At 48.4% G+C, this 17685-nt stretch overlaps 1 protein-coding gene across 1 annotated transcript in view; it reads right to left on the reverse strand.

Moving 5' to 3' along the window:
• Positions 1–17685, reverse strand: part of PRKAR1B (protein kinase cAMP-dependent type I regulatory subunit beta) — a 516439-nt gene that overhangs the window by 339786 nt on the left and 158968 nt on the right. The gene's annotated exons all lie outside the window — the stretch shown is intronic.

A 17685-nucleotide genomic window follows, 5' to 3' on the forward strand; every position in this document is an offset into this window, starting at 1 on the left:
AATATATTAAACATGGATAAAAAGAAAATTGTGATTTGGCACACATTCACCATGGGTATTGCAGCTCATTGTCCTCAATGCAGACCATCCAAGTTGTGCAGGAATAAACCAAATATCTTAGATTTGCTTCAAATTACATTACATTCTCATTAGGATTTATCGATCCCTGAAAATAATCTAGAAACATATGGTGCATGGATTTTTTCCCTTTTTCCCCCAAATCTGCTACTTGCATATGTCTCTTCACCTAGCTTATATCTGATGCTAATATACATTATTTGAGTATTGATAGTGATTTTTTATTAGAGATAGTGGGAATCGACCACTGACGGTACACTAAATGCATACTTTTTTCGTCGTGCAAATAATTCTGGACTGCTCCAGAGGTGCCCCATATAAATCATCCAGAGCAAGCTTTCAAAATCACAAATCCATGGAATTGTTTTGCCCTCTAGGGGAAAAAGACTGTTGCATGGTATTTCATGTAATATTACAGCATTTCCACAACAGGCCTCCAAAAAGATGCGGATATGATTACGGTCAACTCTTCAACGTAACCGAATCCAGATTTTTCCCACTGAGCAAGAGTAGAAGTGAGACTGGGCTATCGAGCGTTGCATTTCAAATGTGTTCTTTCAGAAAACAAGGATTAACAAACCACTGGATACCGCAGTAGGGTAATGCAGTGCTGCTGCCTTTACTTTGGCCTTGTGTGCCCCAACAAGGCCTGGGCCGAGTTCACGAAGGCGGAGTGCGTTACCTTGTGCTGTTCGCACTGATTTTTAGCGACGGGTTTTTGTACTGCGCTGTAAAATCACAAGAGGGTGCTGATTTGTTCTGCTGCTCGAGTAGAAGTTCTCCTCGAGCGGCACCTTCCTCAACGCAAACGGAAGGTTTCTCAACTGGAGCAGCAGTGACTATCCGCGACCGCCAGCATTCAGAAATCTCGCTGGGAAGTGGTCTAGTGTTGGATTTTCCTCCCTCGTGCTCGCCAACTTACCGCTGGTGAGCATGAGTGAGGAAAAAACTCTGCTCCGCAACGTTTTCGGAACTCCGCGAACATCGCGGAATGCGGAACCGAGCGGAGTTCACTGCCCAGGCTTAGCCTCAACAGCTACAACTACCTTGTCCTGGTCATTTGCACTAATGTCGAGTGACATCTCCTGCTTTGCTTTTACTCTGAACACAATTTGTAAAATCACCCCAACAACTAGTAAAAATATTGGTAAAAACCTGACCCTTTAAAGGGGGCAGAATGGGATGCCATAACTTCTCTCTTTCCCGAACTGTTTGATTAACATCAGCCTCAGGTATGCCCCTGCAATGGGGTGGCTATAATTTCTAGGGAGAAAAACATCTTTGCGGAGGTCTGAATTTTCACTTTTTCTTTGACACTGCCTTTGATTCACCAAGGACACGTCTATAGGTGTGGGCCATTTGCTTTACATCTTTAAAAAGAGTGAGAAGCATCAAATGCAGTCCCACGTGACCAGGAAGAAAACTGGGAGGTAGCAAATGTGAGATTAAAGTGGAATTGGTCATTGCAAGTGAAGATCAAGACAGCCGTGGCACGTGGAGGCAGTTGCGGTGGGACAGAGAGGCGGTGCGGGGAGGGGCAGTGTGGCCGGTGCTAAAAACCGGAATATGGATAATTGGAGGTAAGTAAACAATTTAATTAATAAAACGAATTTCGGAGCGCGCGCTGCATCGCATTTTGCGACTGTTTCACGGAGAGCTAAACTTTACATGAGTGGGTCTTCTGATCCTTCTCTTTTGTTCTAGCTGAGAACTGCCCCAAAAGGCTTTACCAGCTTGAAGTGCCGTCATGTCCAAAACAGCAGCTGTCGGTCACAAGATGGTGCTGCCAATGCTGATATAAAGGAAGATGTGTGGCTACTGAATGGAGCCCTGTTGGCCTGAAAGTGTGCAACTACACATTACTGATTGAAGGAATCGAGGATTCCTAGGAGGTCGAAACTGCTGGAGATGTTTCACTGTGACATACGGACCTGCTGTGCTGCAACCATCAATCACACAGGAGTGAAAAGAAGCTGCATGAGAATTGAAGGTGTGGACTGTGCCAGTAACTGAAACCTGACCTTCGAGATCCCCGCACAGGTTCCGTGAGGCCTGAACAGGAAAAACAGACTGATATGCACTCGGGTTGAGGGTGAGGATGGCAGGCCTTTCAGCCCACAATTAACCTTAAGTAAGAACTATGAGATGCATATTTGACCAGAGGAAGGTAACGGTGATCTACTCTGCATATGTGCCTAATTCAGGACTCTGCAAGAATACAGAGGCCTGCACTAATATGGTCATCCAGGTGGGGAGGACATCCTGAGGCAAGTGGTGTAGCACTTACTAAAAATGAAACCAGGGCTACCTCCCTGTATTTGCTGACCTAACTGCACTATATAGTGTGTTGTACAAAAAGATAAGCAAGTGGCAGGACATTAAGTTATCGTGTTGGTTGGTTGATTGCTGAGTTCTAGTCCACCACACTACTTCCCCGGAGGCGCCTTAGACTACTCGGCCAAGCTACCCTGAGAGTCAAGTGCAGTAAGGATTGTATTTGGCCTAGTTTACAGAGCCATATTATGTTACGCTGCGGGCCAAACTTACGACCAGCGGCACTATCGGTTTCCTCTTCGCCAGCCCTGGTGCAGCCCGCGGCGCCCCTCCCTCCTCTTCGGGAGCACCGCAGTACAGCATCGCGGGCCACTGTGGCCATTTCAACAGCATCATGGAAAGCACCTGTGACGCCTGTTGGTTTTCAGGCATGCCACATACTTGCACGCCAACACTCACCTGGTGTTGGTGTCTGGTGATCCCCCTTCCTTGGGGGCCATATTGTTGCTCTCCTCTCCACCTTGCCCCTAGAAGGCAATAGGGGAGGGTTACATACCTTACTAACATGGTGATCTTACTGTAATGCACTTCACTCTTTTCCCTATCCAAGATGGCAACACCTCTCCTCCTGTTTTGTCACTTCCTGTTCCTGTATGTCACTTCCTTTTCCTATATGTCACTTACAGTTCTTTCTGTATTTAAGTGATCAGAACCCTTCCTTCCTTGCATTGCAACACTCCTTGTTCCTGCTGGTGTGTCCTCGCTTCTGTTGGTTCCTTCTGGTGTGTCCTGGCTCCTGTTGGTTCCGTGGTTCCTCTTTTGGTGATTCCTTCCTTCCTTTGGCACTTATTTTTCCCCGTGGGCCTTCTGCTGCAGCTTGTCTTCCAGTCTTCTCCTGGTTCATTTTTGGGCTCCTGGCCTTCTCCTTCATTCCTGGAATCTCATCATCAACATCAGAGGTTTTTTCCCTCTGGGGATTTCCTCTCAGGATCCTTCTGGAGGGCACTGGCTGCCTAGGCTTTTATTGTAGGCAGCACCGTGGCTACCAGAAGGGGTCACCCCTACTTACAAGAACCGAAGCCAGGAACCCTCCCAAAGCCTCGAAACTGGTAAGAAAGACCCTAAACCCGACATATTAAGACAGGCCCCAGGTGATCAGTGGCAAACAACCTCAATTGCCATGACTGAGCCCCTGTAGCCACTGTCTGCTCTTATGCTAGAAAGAATAATTTCTAAAATTACTGCACAGGATCAGTCCAGCTTTAAATGAGAAAAGGTAGGAGGGAGACAACATCCATAGTGCTCGCAATCTGAATTGTACTGCCAAAGGGACCTTTGGTGTAGGTTATGTTCGATGCATAAAAGTATTTTGACTCCATCAACTTCCATTCATAAAGGAGATATCTACTGGGGGTGTGAAGGTGCTCCTAGAGATGATGAATAGAAATCTAGCCAAAAATGGCTGGAAAATGGGGGCGTGGCCAACAGCATGGCCGTGAATATGCGCTTTCACCGAGTTCCAGCGGAAAGCACCATATGACAAATTCCGACAGTTTACAGGCTCGGACAACACCTATTTTGACACCCCAGGTGTTACTGACACCCTAACCGCAATCAAGGAGGACTTTTGAGCAGGTTCTTGCCCTGGTGCCGCCGATCTAGGTCCCAGAGAGACGCTGTGCTCGCACTGACAAAATGGCGCCGTCGCGGCCCTGAGCAGATCCCGAACTTTTCCTCCACTGCGCGGAGCCTTGGGGACCCGCTTGGGAGGATTAGCGGCCTCCGCGTGTGCCCCCACCTGAGCCCCGGCGGGGAGTTGCAGTGGGGGCTCTTCCCTGATGCCTGCTGTGCGCTGCCAGACTATGTTGAACCTGTAGACGTGGACCTCCTGCCGATCAGCACCACAAGGGAGGTGCGTCCTGTTGCTGGGAGCCTGCAGCCTGAGACGGCGATCGAGGAGCGCTGCACAACTCAACAACCCCAGTTGAGCTGTGTGGCTGTGGGACTCTGCACCACCCGGTAACGAGGCCTGGGGGTGGGAACTCTGGCAGAGGGGGCACGACAGACCAGCGCAGAGCGGTAAGCAGCGATGGAGCCCTGCATGATTGAGGCCTGCGGGGGTGAACACTTCTGCTCCCTGAGAGGGTGCCTTCACCTTTCCCCCCTCCCCCTTCTTCTGTGAGCTGGGGCCGGGACTGAGCTGGAATAGGAGCCGACCGTGTATGTAGGAGGGCAGCCCTCAACCACACCCTGTGCGAGCCTGCTGAGACCTGGGCCCCCGGCGCTACAGGGAGGACAGTGGCACACATTCTGCACCTTGCTGTGCCGGCGAGGGGTTCGGAGAAACTGAAGTGGAGACGGTCCCTCTTCAACTTCCCTGCCGCGAAGGTGGGTTTTCATTCTGGACCTTGGCGGCTCTGAACGGCCTGGACCCCTGGGTGCGTGCAGGAGCGGCCCTGTAGAGCGCCTCTGTTCTCCGGGATCGGCTGGCGGGCCCGGAAATTGGCTGATTTGGTGAAGGAGCGAAAATACCCTGGTGGGTACGAACAGCCCTCAGCTGGGACAACGCGGGGCTGTGAGGCCTGGGGTTGCCTTGAGAGATTGTCCTGCAGGGGGGGTGGAGAGCTGGACCCCCCCCCCCCTTTCGCCATCACAGCACTGGACCACGGCCTTGGCGTCCAGCATTGTGAGCCCCACTCCTGAGAGCTACGAATATGGGCAAGGACAAAGGCCCAAAGCCGCCACGACAGGGAAAACGAATCGCTATACAAAGGTGATCACCCCCCCACGAGGAACGTCCGGCTGCTGGCACCGATACGGACACTCTCCTCCAGGCGATCCAGTCTTCTAGGACGGCTTTGGAGGGGAAGATAGGAGAGGTGGGCACAAGGGTGAGGCTCTTGAGGTAAAACCTATGAAACCTTGCATTTAGGGTCAAAGAATCAGAGACCAGGTTGGGTGAGGCTGAAGATGCCCTTCAGGACCTCCGCAAAGGCATGGCAGACCTCCGATCCTCGAACAAAGATCTTCAGTGGCGTCTCGACAATGCGGAAAACAGGGCAAGATGCAACAACCTCCGCTTTGTGGGCTTTAGAGAAGGCATCGAAGGGACAAATTTGATGGAATTCCTTCACTCTTGGCTCCGCCGCACCTTCCCGACAGATCTGTTCTCCACTTGTTTTGTCATAGAAAGGACGAAGAGGGCCCTGATGGTGCGGCCGCCCCGGGGGTGCAGCTGCGTCCAGTTATAGTGCGTTTTTTGAACTTCCTAGACAGAGACATGATCTTTCGAGAAGCAATGAAAATCAGAGATATCAGACACGAGAACACACGTAAAATGATTTTCCCGGACTATAGCAGGGAGTTTCAGAAGCAATGGCGGACCTTTGATTCGGTGAAGGCAAAGCTTAGAGAGCAAGTTCAATATATGCTCCTATTCCCTGCAAAACTGAAAGTGCTAGTCCTGGGGAAGACCCACTCTTTCCAAACACCGGAGTAGGCGTGGCAATGGATAGAGGAAAGGCCCGTCTTGAAGCAACCGGAAATCCCACCACGTGGTAGCCAACCATCGGCGGGGAGCACCCCGCGACCCTCGGACCATCAAGAAACGCTCCGTCCCCGGGGTAACCGGAGAAGCCGTCTGAAGGAGGTGACGCCTTATGCATCAAGGGGTAGCAGCAGGATCCGGCGGCTAAGTGGTCGTTCACTGGACTCTCGCCTGTCGGCAGGCTCACACACCCTCCGCCTCCCCGACCACCCTTAACATGGCACAGAGACAGACACTAGAGGCAGCACGTCCGGAGGCGAAGACGAGCCCTCTCTGCATCCCGTGGCCGCCGAAATGGTGGCAATGGAGCAAGACGCAGGGACAGAAACTTTGGTATCACATGGGGACCCCCGACTCACACTCCTGAGTATGAGCCTTTGGGACTGGTTGTGGCATCAGAATAGCACAACGGAGTTTGTTGATTCGACAACCCCCCAAACCCCGCCCGCGATATATACAGACAGCGAGTCCTGCATAGTGCTTGCAGTGCTACCTTCCATCGCAGGTGAGAGGCAGGGACTGGCCACATATTTGGTCTTTGGAACGCCCTTTCTTTTTCTTTTTCTTCTTCCTGCTTTTCTTCTCCTCACTTGACTCTTCACTCACCTTTTCTGCACTTCTTTGCCTGCCTGTTTTTGTAGCGCAAGTTGGGGCTCGGGCGGGCGACGGACGTCTACCGCCCTTATACACTACTTCGAGTGCCTGGCAAGGGGTGTGACACTAGGGAGGTGGGAGGTGGGGTGGGGGGTTAGGAGTAAGGGGTTACATTCAGTTTCTTTGTTCTTATGGTTTATAATGTTTTTGCTGAGGTACAGTCACAGAGGTTGGAGAATTATTCCATCACCCACATACACGTGGCCCACCAATACACAATAATCGATCGTGATGGGTCTGGAGGCTAGCCCCTTTCCAGTGCTTACCTGGAATGTTAACAGCTTGGGTGACAAAAGTAAGAGAGGACTGGTGTCGGCATTTATGAAACGCTCCCACCCGGATGTGGTGCTCTTGCAAGAAAACTACCTCAAGGGCACAAAGTGTGGGTTCCTTGCACGGGGGCCTATATGGTCCCGACACATGTGGGGTACACCTCAGGTTCTAGAGGAGTTGCTATCCTGATTAAAAATTCACCACCTTTCCGGATCACACAGACATGGATAGATCCCCAGGGAACCTACGTGGGAGTGACAGGGACATGGAGAAGGAGAAATGTCACTATCCTCTCTGTTTATGCCCTGCCAAAGCTGCAGACCAGGACCCTACACTGGGTGACAGATATACTACTGGAGACACCGGGATCAACGCACATCATTGGGGGTGACTTTAATAACGTGATGCATGTCCCCCTTAGACTGCTCAGGCACTCAAGCCCATTCCCCCCCCCCCCGGTTACACAATTAGCCCACCTGGCCACCACTCTGGGCCTGGTGGATGTATGGAGACACTTGCACCCAGGGGATCGACAGTACTCTTACTACTCGGGGCGCACAGAGTCCATTCGCGATTGGATTATGTGTTGCTCCCCCAGGGAGCCATCCAGGACATTTATGAGGCAGAATACATGGCCCGGGGTTTGTCTGAGCACTTGCCCCTAAATGTTCGATTGGGAGAGAGGCCCGCACCGGTAGAGAGCTGGAGATTATTGGCTTGGGACTTACAGAATGAGGAGGTGCTCCAGGGTCTCCGTGCTGACCCTACGGTCTTCTTGCCGAAAACGTGGGCTAGGTACAGTCAGGGTCACGATATGGGAAGCCTATAAAACAGTGTTACGGGATAGGGCCCAGAAGCGGATAGCCTGTGAAAAAAGGAAGGCTCAGGAAGATCTCGCCGCATTGGAAGCTCAAATTCTTACCCTAGAACGGTGGCACCTCACACATAGAGACCCGCAGGTGTTGGGGTAGTGGGCCCAATATAGAGCTCTTGCCACGCAAGAGGCTAAGGCACAGGCCCAAGCGACCTTGCATAGGCTGTACATGGGCGGCAAATCGGGAAAGCTCCTGGCCTGGCTTAGCCGTAAAGAGATGGAAGCTCGTTGGGTGGAGAGCGTGATAGACTCCTAAGGAATTACACAGACACAAGTAACACAGATAGTACAGGCATTCGCGTCCTACTATCAAAGCTTCTACGAAGCCAGAGACCTGAGGGCGCCTGCGGCCATATCCAACTATCTGATGGGCATTCAAACCCCATCATAGGACGATGATGAGAGGGAGGGCCTAGATTCGGACATAACTGTAGATGAAATCAAAATGGCTATAACTAGACTACGTCCTGGAAAGACTCCGGGCCCAAACGCCTCCCTGCAGAATTTTACAAGAAAAGCTCCGATCTCATAGGCACACACGTCCTGCATGTTTTCTAGGATGCCTTTCAAGAGGGAATCCTACCCCTGGATCTGCGAATGGCCAAGATTATACCTATCCACAAGCAGGGGAAGCCCCCCCATGGATTGTGCCTCCTATTGCCTCATCTCCCTCCTTAATATGGAGGCGAAAACATTAGTGAATATCCTGGCCCTGCAACTTCATCAGGTCATCACTAACCTAGTACACCAAGACAAAACGGGCTTCCTGCCCCGTCGGGCGACACAGCTGAACCTACGGTGGACCCACAACTGGCTCATGGCGGTTCAGTATCGAGACGACCCGCTCTTGCTATTGTCCCTAGATGCGGAAAAGGCATTTGATGCTGTACACTGGCCCTTTCTCAAGGCCACCCTGGTAAAATTTGGTATAGGCCCTAAGTTCCAGCAATGGATAGGGCTTTTATACAGGGATCCCCGGGCAAGGATAAAGGTGAATAGCCAGATCTCCGGTGATTTCCCCATCAGAAGGGGCACCCAACAGGGATGTCCACTCTCCCCAGTACTCTTCGCTCTTACGATAGAGATTGTGTCCTGTGTGGTTAGGCAGAGCTCGGAGATTCGGGGTTTCCGCATCACCCCAACGGATGCTACGGAAGAAAAGATTTTGCTTTATGCGGATGACATCCTGCTTTATATTACTCACCCGACTATCACGATCCCCGCTCTGTTTGAAGTCATGGACCTCTTCGGGACATGCTCCGGTTATGCCATAAACTGGCACAATTCTGTAATCTACAGCCCAAGAGCCGTGGCCGCCTGGCCTGCTCTCCCTCGGACCCTGCAGATAGCACATACTGGGTTTACATATTTAGGGATCTACCTTACCACAGACAGGACGCTTTCATACCTGAAGAATATCCAGTGGGTCATAACCAATTTCGCAACAGATGGACAGAGATGAAAATCCGTCCCCCTCACAATCCTAGGTCGAGCGGCTATGTTTAAAATGATTACCCTGCCCAGTTTTCTTTACGCCCTCCAGAACGAGTACTTCCCCCTCTCCCAGCAAAACTTTCTGGCAGTAGATGCTGAGCTACGTTTCCTACTATAGCTCGTAAAGCAGCAGAGGATTACATTGACCCTGCACCGCAACCAATATAATGGGGGATTTCACTGCCCGATATAGAGGCCTACTACTGGGCGGAACATTTAACCCCGATGAACGAATGGCTCCATGCCACGCAGACCACCCCACCTACAGGCCTAAAAGAGACACTATGATGAACCGCACATACATGCATTATCTCTATGGGGGAAGGGGCAAAGGAAGACTTCTCCCGGCCACACGAGTTACACTGGAGGCCTGGGTAACTTAAAAGCATTGGGATGGGATCGCAAACCTACAAAACAAACACCTCTTTGGCATTGTCCCTGGTTAAAGGAAATACACCATCTGAGTTGCTTCGAGGGGTGATATGCCGTTGGCATTTCTACCATAGATGACGTTCTAGCCAAGTGTAAACTCAAAAGTGTCTGTGCATTGCAGACGGACTTTGGGTTGCACACCTCCCAATTTCTCAAATATATACAACTTCGACATGCCTGGCAGGCAGAGGGCTCCTTATCCTCCTCGCTGCCGGAGTATGCACCATTGAAGGGACGCCTACTACAAGAGCACCTACTTACTAAGGCGGTCTCGCTAACACCGCATGGGCCGCGCCAGTGACCCAAATTGCCTGAGATGTGGACAAACACAGGGGGACTTCTACCATCCCATCTGGGGCTGCCCCGTTATACAGATTTACTGGAAAACGGTGTTGGGTGAGCTGAGCAAGGTTCTAGGCGTAACACTACCTTTGTACCCTAAATTCACACTGCTGGGCATTCCCAGAGATGTAGACTTAGGCCGCCCGCAGCTCATTTTCGCCATGTTGGACCTGGTGGTGGCAAAACAGGACGTAGCTTGAACATGGGGAGCAACAGCCCCGCCTCAGCTCCGTGAATTGAAGACGGGAATGGATATGTATATGGCAGCACAGAGGGTGACATATAAGGTGAGGGGCTGCCTGAGAAAGTTTCGTAGGGTATGGGGGAAATGGAGGGCATACTATGGGCTGGAAGGAGGACTGGGTGATGATTAGCGGGCCTTACAGAGGTCCTTACTTTCCCTCTAGATGTGACCGTCGACCCGCTTATCCCCGAGCATTCCAGACGGGGAAGAATCATGGCACACTACAGTGGGGAATGGTGAATGGGTGGGTTATGCAAGCTCCAGATACCCGAAGGGATGACGATGTGGGATTATTTGTGATGCAGTTTGTATATGTATGCCTTTGCATGACTGTAAACGAAGGAACCCAGCTTTCTTTTGTTTTTTGTTTTGTGTAAAATGCAAATAAAAACTTAAAAATAAATAAAATGGCTGGAAAATAAATGCGTTAACTTTGAGGTTAGACACTATGCAGAAGAAAGTGGAAAGGTATGGGCAGTGCCTCAACCGGGCCGAATAGCACATCTCTGATGCAGACCACGCACTGAATGATGTGATCGAAACACAAAAGGAAATGCTGTCAGAACTTGAAGTCGCAGAGAGAAAAAAAAAGTCCTTGAGGTGTGATCTTGTAAGAGAAATATTCACATTATAGGAGTGCCAGAGACTACAGCAATGTGGAAAAATGAATTGTTGGAAATTGCCCTTTTTGCAGGGTTATCCCCAAACGTTTTGCTTCTACCTCCTATTTTTTCCTGACCTGTTGTATGTGGTTTTAGGACTCTGGACACTTTACCACTGCTGATCAGTGCTAAAGTGCATTTGTTCTGTGTATAAATTGTTATCATAATTGGTTCTCCCTGATTGGCATATTTGTTTTACCAGTAGGTCCCTAGTAAAGTGCACTGAATGTACCAGGGCTGGTAAATCAAATTATACTAGTGGGCTTGCAGCGCTGATTGTGCAACCCACATGAGTAGCCCTGAAAAGAGGTCTCAGGCCTGCCACTGCAGTGCCTGTGCGCAGTTTGTTAACTGCCATGTCAACTTGGCAAGTGCACCCACTTGCCATGCCCTACCCTTCCCTTCCCTTTTCTCACACAGAGGACACCACTATGGTAGGCCCAAGGTACCCCCCTGGGCAGGGAGCAGTGTATGTGAAAGGTAGGACATGTACTGGTGTGTGTAACATGTCCTGATAGTGAAATACTGCCAATTCGTTTTTCACTATTGAAAGGCTATCTTGCCCCATAAGACAGAATGGGGAATGCTTCGTAACATTTTACAAGAATATCTTCCCATAAGGATAAGATTGAAACATTGAGTATCCCTGAACTCAGGATGTAATAACACATCTTTTAGTAAAGATGTTTTTTAAATTGTGTGTTTGAAAATACAACTTTTTAGAAAGTGGCTATTTTCCTGTTTAACCATTCTGTGTGCATCTGCCTGTTTGTGGATTGACTGTCTGGCTTTGTTGTGACAAGGGCTGGGGAGGTGCAGTGGCTCCAGGAGTCTGGAGGAGTCAGCACTAGGATGAATAGGCCTGATCTGCATTTGGAGTGGTGGGAAGAGTAGCACCTGTACCTGAATAGGGCTGTGCCTGCCTTCCACAAAGCTGGCTCCCCCCCCCCCTGTGGTGTGTCTGGAGCCAAGGCTCACACTGACAATGGATGTTGTTGTGCACTTGCAGAGTGCCCCCAGAACTGGATTGAACTGAGCTCAGAGCCCCTTGCACAAAGAGAACAAAGACATTTTGGGGTATAAGTATCAGAACCAACCCCAGACTTTAGATCAATCCTGGAATTCAAGAGGAACCTTTGCCAAGGAGAAGAGCTCGAGAGACTGAGGAGAAGTACTGCCCTTGCTGTGTGTCTGGGGTTGGCCTGCAGTTGCTGTTTCTGCCAAGGAAAGGAAAAGGACTTTGTTATATCCTAAGTATCACATTTATGCGTAATCAGCCTAGGTCCTCCTAGCTGCTCAGCAAGAGTGAGAGATGGTAATGGAATGTTGGTGTGACTGTGATGCATGGAATGCCTGGGTGCCGGAGTGGATGTGTGGATGACAGTTGGAGATGGGCTGAGCAGCTAGGCAGGCTGCTCTGGTGGGGTTGGCGTATGGATGGTACAGGGCCAGTACCTGTCTAGAGGTGGAACTAATAAAGAAGACTTGAAACATTGAAACTACTCTACAAGGCTACCAGTGTCTCTATGAAGGGTACAACATACTCTGCTGTGTCCCCTGCTTGAAGGACATCTCCAAGGGCCTGAAGTGAGCTGGCCTCCTGTTCAGAAGTCTCAGGGACACATAGACTCCCCCCCCCCAGCTCCCCTGAACTCTGCTGCTGTGAGTTCTAGCCTGCCAAGAGGTGCCTGTAGCAGTTTTGGGCCTCTGAAAGTTGATGCTGCTGTTTGGGAGCTGGAAGAAAGGAGAAACGTGAAGACCTGCTAAGTTCAACGCATCGCTCCTCTTGCAGCTGTTTTCTTGACACATTTCTACAGCACGAGAAGAATTTTCACGAATCGCCGTGGCGAAAACCGTCGCAGCGCCTGTTGCCACTGTAAGAATCGACGCATCGAGGGATCATGGCCAAAGAGAACTGACGCAGTGCCGTTCGCCGCCGACGCATCCGGATTTCCAAGCAGCTTACCTTTGCGGCACGCTTTCCCAAAGCATCACCTGCGAACCGGAACCGTCACAAAGAATCGACACATCACTCTCCATACAGACCGGATTTGCCACAGCTCGTCCTCTGCGTGTCGTAGAACTGTAGCATCGTCTCCCCAAGGTCTCAGGAGAGTTACATCTCTTTTTTTTCTAACTCTGCAGCTCTTTGGCTTTTGGAACGTTGATGCATCTACAGGTACATTGGTGTAAACTCACGGATCCATAATTTTCTATGGTACAAATTCTTGAAACCTTTTTAAAGTCATATTTTTATGTTGGATGTTTGTCACTTTGGTCTTGTTTAGTTTAGATAAAGATACTTTATTTTTCTAAACTGGTGTGGTGTCCATTTGTGTTGTTTTCACTGTGTTACTGTGAGTGTGGGTACAAATACTTTACACATTGCTTTAGGGATAAGCCTGTATGCTCATGCCAAGCTACCGAGGGGGTGAGCAGGGGTTATCTAAAGAGTGTACCCCCCTTATCTTGACTAAAAGCAAAGGACAAAGGTACCTACCTCTGCCAACTAGAGGACCTCATTTCTAACATGAATCACATGCGGAGAACCTGAATACTGAGCTGTTTGGCCGTGCACAATTGTGCTCTGTGTCTGTGGTCAAGAAAGCACATGGCCTGTCGTGGGCATCCCACTGCGACCCATCCTGGCCAAAATCATCAATTACAGGGATAGTCATGCCATACTGGTGATGCCAAGAGAAATAAAGAAAGAACTACATATGAAGGTTTGCATCTGTCATTCTGTCCTGACCACAGGTAGAGGGTGCAAGAGGCCCGACGTAAACTTGCGACCATTAAAATAAGACTGCATGAGATATACTTACTAGGATACGCCATGCTATACCTGCACAGCATTGTTTTACTCTAGATAGCAAAATCAAGTTTTTCACTGATCACCAAGTGGAGTTGATGTCTCTGAATAAACATCTTAAACAGGGTGCCAAAAATCGCCAGGATGCAGATAGCAGCCCCAGGCATAACCTCAGTGATGTGGGGTGACATTTGCTCTTTACAGACTACACAAGGTTACGTTCAAAGATACAAAGCACCTGATAAGCGTGGTAACACTCACCAGACTATTAGACCCACAAAGGCGGAGACAGAGAACTTCCTGCTAAGTACCTCTAGGTCAGGATAGCCGTCACTAATTCAGCTATCTCTGTAGGAACTGTATATTGATTAAAGTTAGAGGACTATACCACAGAGCAGTGAATACAAGCCCCAATGCATGAAGCGGCAGGACTAGCTTCTTTATAGCAACTGGCACCGCATAATTCGTCTCAGGCCACCTCCATGGCAGAATCGCTTGGTTTCAGATTCTAGAGGGGTGAGGGGGGAGTTGCTGTGTTTAGTGGGCTGGGAGAGAGAGATGGAGGTACTGCTTAGAACTTGTACTCATCGTTGGGGTTGGAGATGTTAGAAAATGGAAAATGTATAGGTTTTCTATGTGGCAGGTTACTTTACTGCACACAAAACATAGTACATGCACACTTGAAGAATATGATTACCCACTATGAGTAGGGGTGACAATGTATGTCTTTGAATGAGGACATGGAACATGAGAGGACTCAATGACAGGAGAAAGACCAGTCCTGTCTGAGCATATGACAAGAGACCCCACAGAGAAATCTTATTACTGCAAGAGACCTATCTTGTTAAAGAGAAACCAAACAGGATGGCAAGAGGTTGGAGCACATGCGGCTACTTTGCATGGTACTCTACCTATTCTAGAGGAGTAGTGGTGTTTTTCCACGGGGGCATACCAGTGGGTTGCTACTTGATTTTCCAGAATATGTTGAATCATGTTCACGTTGCCATAGTGAGTATATATGGCCTAAACAATGATGCCCCCTACTTTTTCCAATGAGGTGGCCGCACAATGCAACAAACTGAACCCCCAAACAATAATTTGGGGAGGCAACCACAATTTCACATTTGACAGCAAGTTAAACAACACCAACATCCGAGATAGACAGCGGGTGGGAATGAGAATGCCATTATTAAGAGCTATGCAACAGAATGACTTCCTGGACTTGTGAAGAGCTGTGTATCATGATAAACGTGAACATACTTACCATTCAGCGTACATTGCTCATCCTCTAAAGTAGATTTTTGGATGGGCTCCAGGGATGTGGAGGTATGGACCAAGAAGATCGAACATCTCCTTCGCACATACTCGCACCACTCATCGAAGGGCCTAACCAGTGCCCCTTCTGACTACACACGGATTTATGCAAGTGGGCGATTTCAACCATACATGCTACATGACAGTGCCTTCAGAGTGGAGCTTGGACACAGGATAGTTGACTACTTCCAGCTTAATAAGGATCTACACAAGACCAGTGGGTGGTATGGGAGGCATTTAAAGCGGTGATCAGAGGGCAGAGTATTGCCAAAGGCAACAGGTTTCTGAAGTCTATCCAGGGTAGATTGGTCACATTAGCAAGTGAGCTCCAAGAACTAGAAACTAAGTATAGTACAGACCCAGACACCACCACACAAGTGAACATACAACGAATGCTTATGGAATATAGTTAGGAAGCCAAGAGGGAATTCCACTATTTGGGGAAATGCTCAGCTGCAAGACTATAAAGAGAAAGCCTTCGTAAACCCACGTGAGCGGTAGACCACACTGTCTCTACGATATGGGGATATGGTTCACTACTCGCCAGAGACCCTGAAAGCAATGTGGTGGCAGTCTTCTTAGACGCGAACAAGGCATTTGAGTCAGCAGAGTGGCTATTCATTACAGCAAAGCTCATTAGAATGGGACTGGGTAGGGCGATGATGCGAAAGTTAAGCCTCCTACAGACACATACCCAACGGCGTGAATCCAGGTTAATGGGCTAACATCTAACCCTATTGAAATACAACGTGGCACGTGGCAGGAATGCCCATTTTTGCCCTCGATTTTCACACTGGCAATAGAGCCCCTAGCGGGAATACTATGAGAACTGCATGGACACAGGGGCATACAATTCTACATATGATGACTAGTTCACCATGATGCCACTGACGAACAACACCAACAGACCGATAAGGACACAACCGCTGTGCTGGCAGGAGGCCCTGATTCGATATCTGGGTGTGCAATTCCATCTGAACTTGGAGGCGGTAGTAAAGAGAACTATGGTAGAAAAGTGGACAAAATTATGACCTATATAGAAAAATTTATCGTACTTCAACCAACCATGGCAGTCAGAATTGCAATAATGGAAATCGTTATCCTACCTCAGCTATTATATCCATTTTAGAATACCCCTTACCTTTACTTTGGAGCAGCTTAAATCACTAATGATAGAGCTTGCATTGGCCGGGAAACAACCTCGCCTGAGCTGGCATATGATACAGAGACCCTAGAGACAGAGGGGGTCTGCAGCACTGAATTTTGAAGTAAATTACCTGATAGCACACAATTTCTGTCCGGTCATTCATATAGGACTGGAGAGAGGACTCTCGAGCCTCTATGAGCTCAGCATTGTGAAACAAAAAAATCCAACACAATCCAAGAATTAAATCTACGTGGTAAACTGCAGAGTATGGGTTTCGCATAGGCTATCCAAGATATGTGATATTGATGCTATATACGCCCCACACATACCTTTAGCTAGAACCCCAAATTCGTGATTGTATTTTAACCATTCTCAGTTAAATGACTATCTGACCAGAGCTTTCGTGTTCTGGGATATCTAAACATCAATAATATTTTTTATCATGGTGGCAGACTACGTAAATATGGGCAAGAGATCCCCCTTAGATGAATTCATCTACCACGGATTGAGAGGTAAGGTTAGAAAGATATACCCTGGGTACCCTAGAGAGACGAAAACAGGGACTTCTTACACTGGTGGCTCCAGGATCTGCCCCTATGAAGTTGATAATTCAAATACATAACACAGCTGTGGGAGGCATACCACTTGCATCCAGCCAAACAAGAGAACAGTGGACCCGCCATCTGGGAACTGAAATAACTAACGAGCAACAGACTTTTTGCTCAGAGCACACTAAGGAATTTCCAGTGAATGGGAGACAGACTGACTCACTAGAACTTACTACACAGAATGTACTACACATCCGAGTCACAGGTTAATTTTAGTGGTCACGGCGACACACAATGCCTAAGATACAATGTCTCTGAGGTAGACTGGCTACACCTAGGCTGGGACTGGAGCCAGCTCTTCCAGGTTCTTAACAACATTACAGACCTGACATATCCGCTGATAGCACCACTAGGCTATTTTATTTTATTTATTGCGATTTTATATAGCGCAAACATTACCCGAAGGTGTCAGAGCGCTTTACAAAAGAACCAGTTGCGTTACATAAGAACTTTGGATTACATTCGTTACAAAAGAAATACAAAAAGAAAAAACTGCAAATGTACAAGTTGTAAAGTCACTCATGGAAGAGATACAAACAGATAAACTCTGAAATCACATAGGAATGGTAGTAAGTACAAAGGTCTACTACATATACTAGTGGTTAGAGTTATATATATATATATATATATATATATATATATATATATATATATATATATATATATATATATATATATATATATATATATATATATATATATACATATATATATTGCAAATTCACTCAGGATTACATTTTAACAGCGTTTAGGCTTGGACAATTATATATTTCATATTTACAGAGCAGGAAATTCTTGCCATCGTTCAGCCAGGTGTTCAGGTGGTGTTGCACTCAAGAGTGGTGATCTTGGGTCTGGAGTGATCCCCAAGTTAAAGATGTCCTTAGGGGTAGAAGGCTGGATGGTGTTGGGGGAAGAAATGCGTTACTT

Source organism: Lissotriton vulgaris, chromosome 10 (genome assembly GCF_964263255.1).
Source record: "Lissotriton vulgaris chromosome 10, aLisVul1.2, whole genome shotgun sequence".
NCBI lineage: Eukaryota > Metazoa > Chordata > Amphibia > Caudata > Salamandridae > Lissotriton > Lissotriton vulgaris.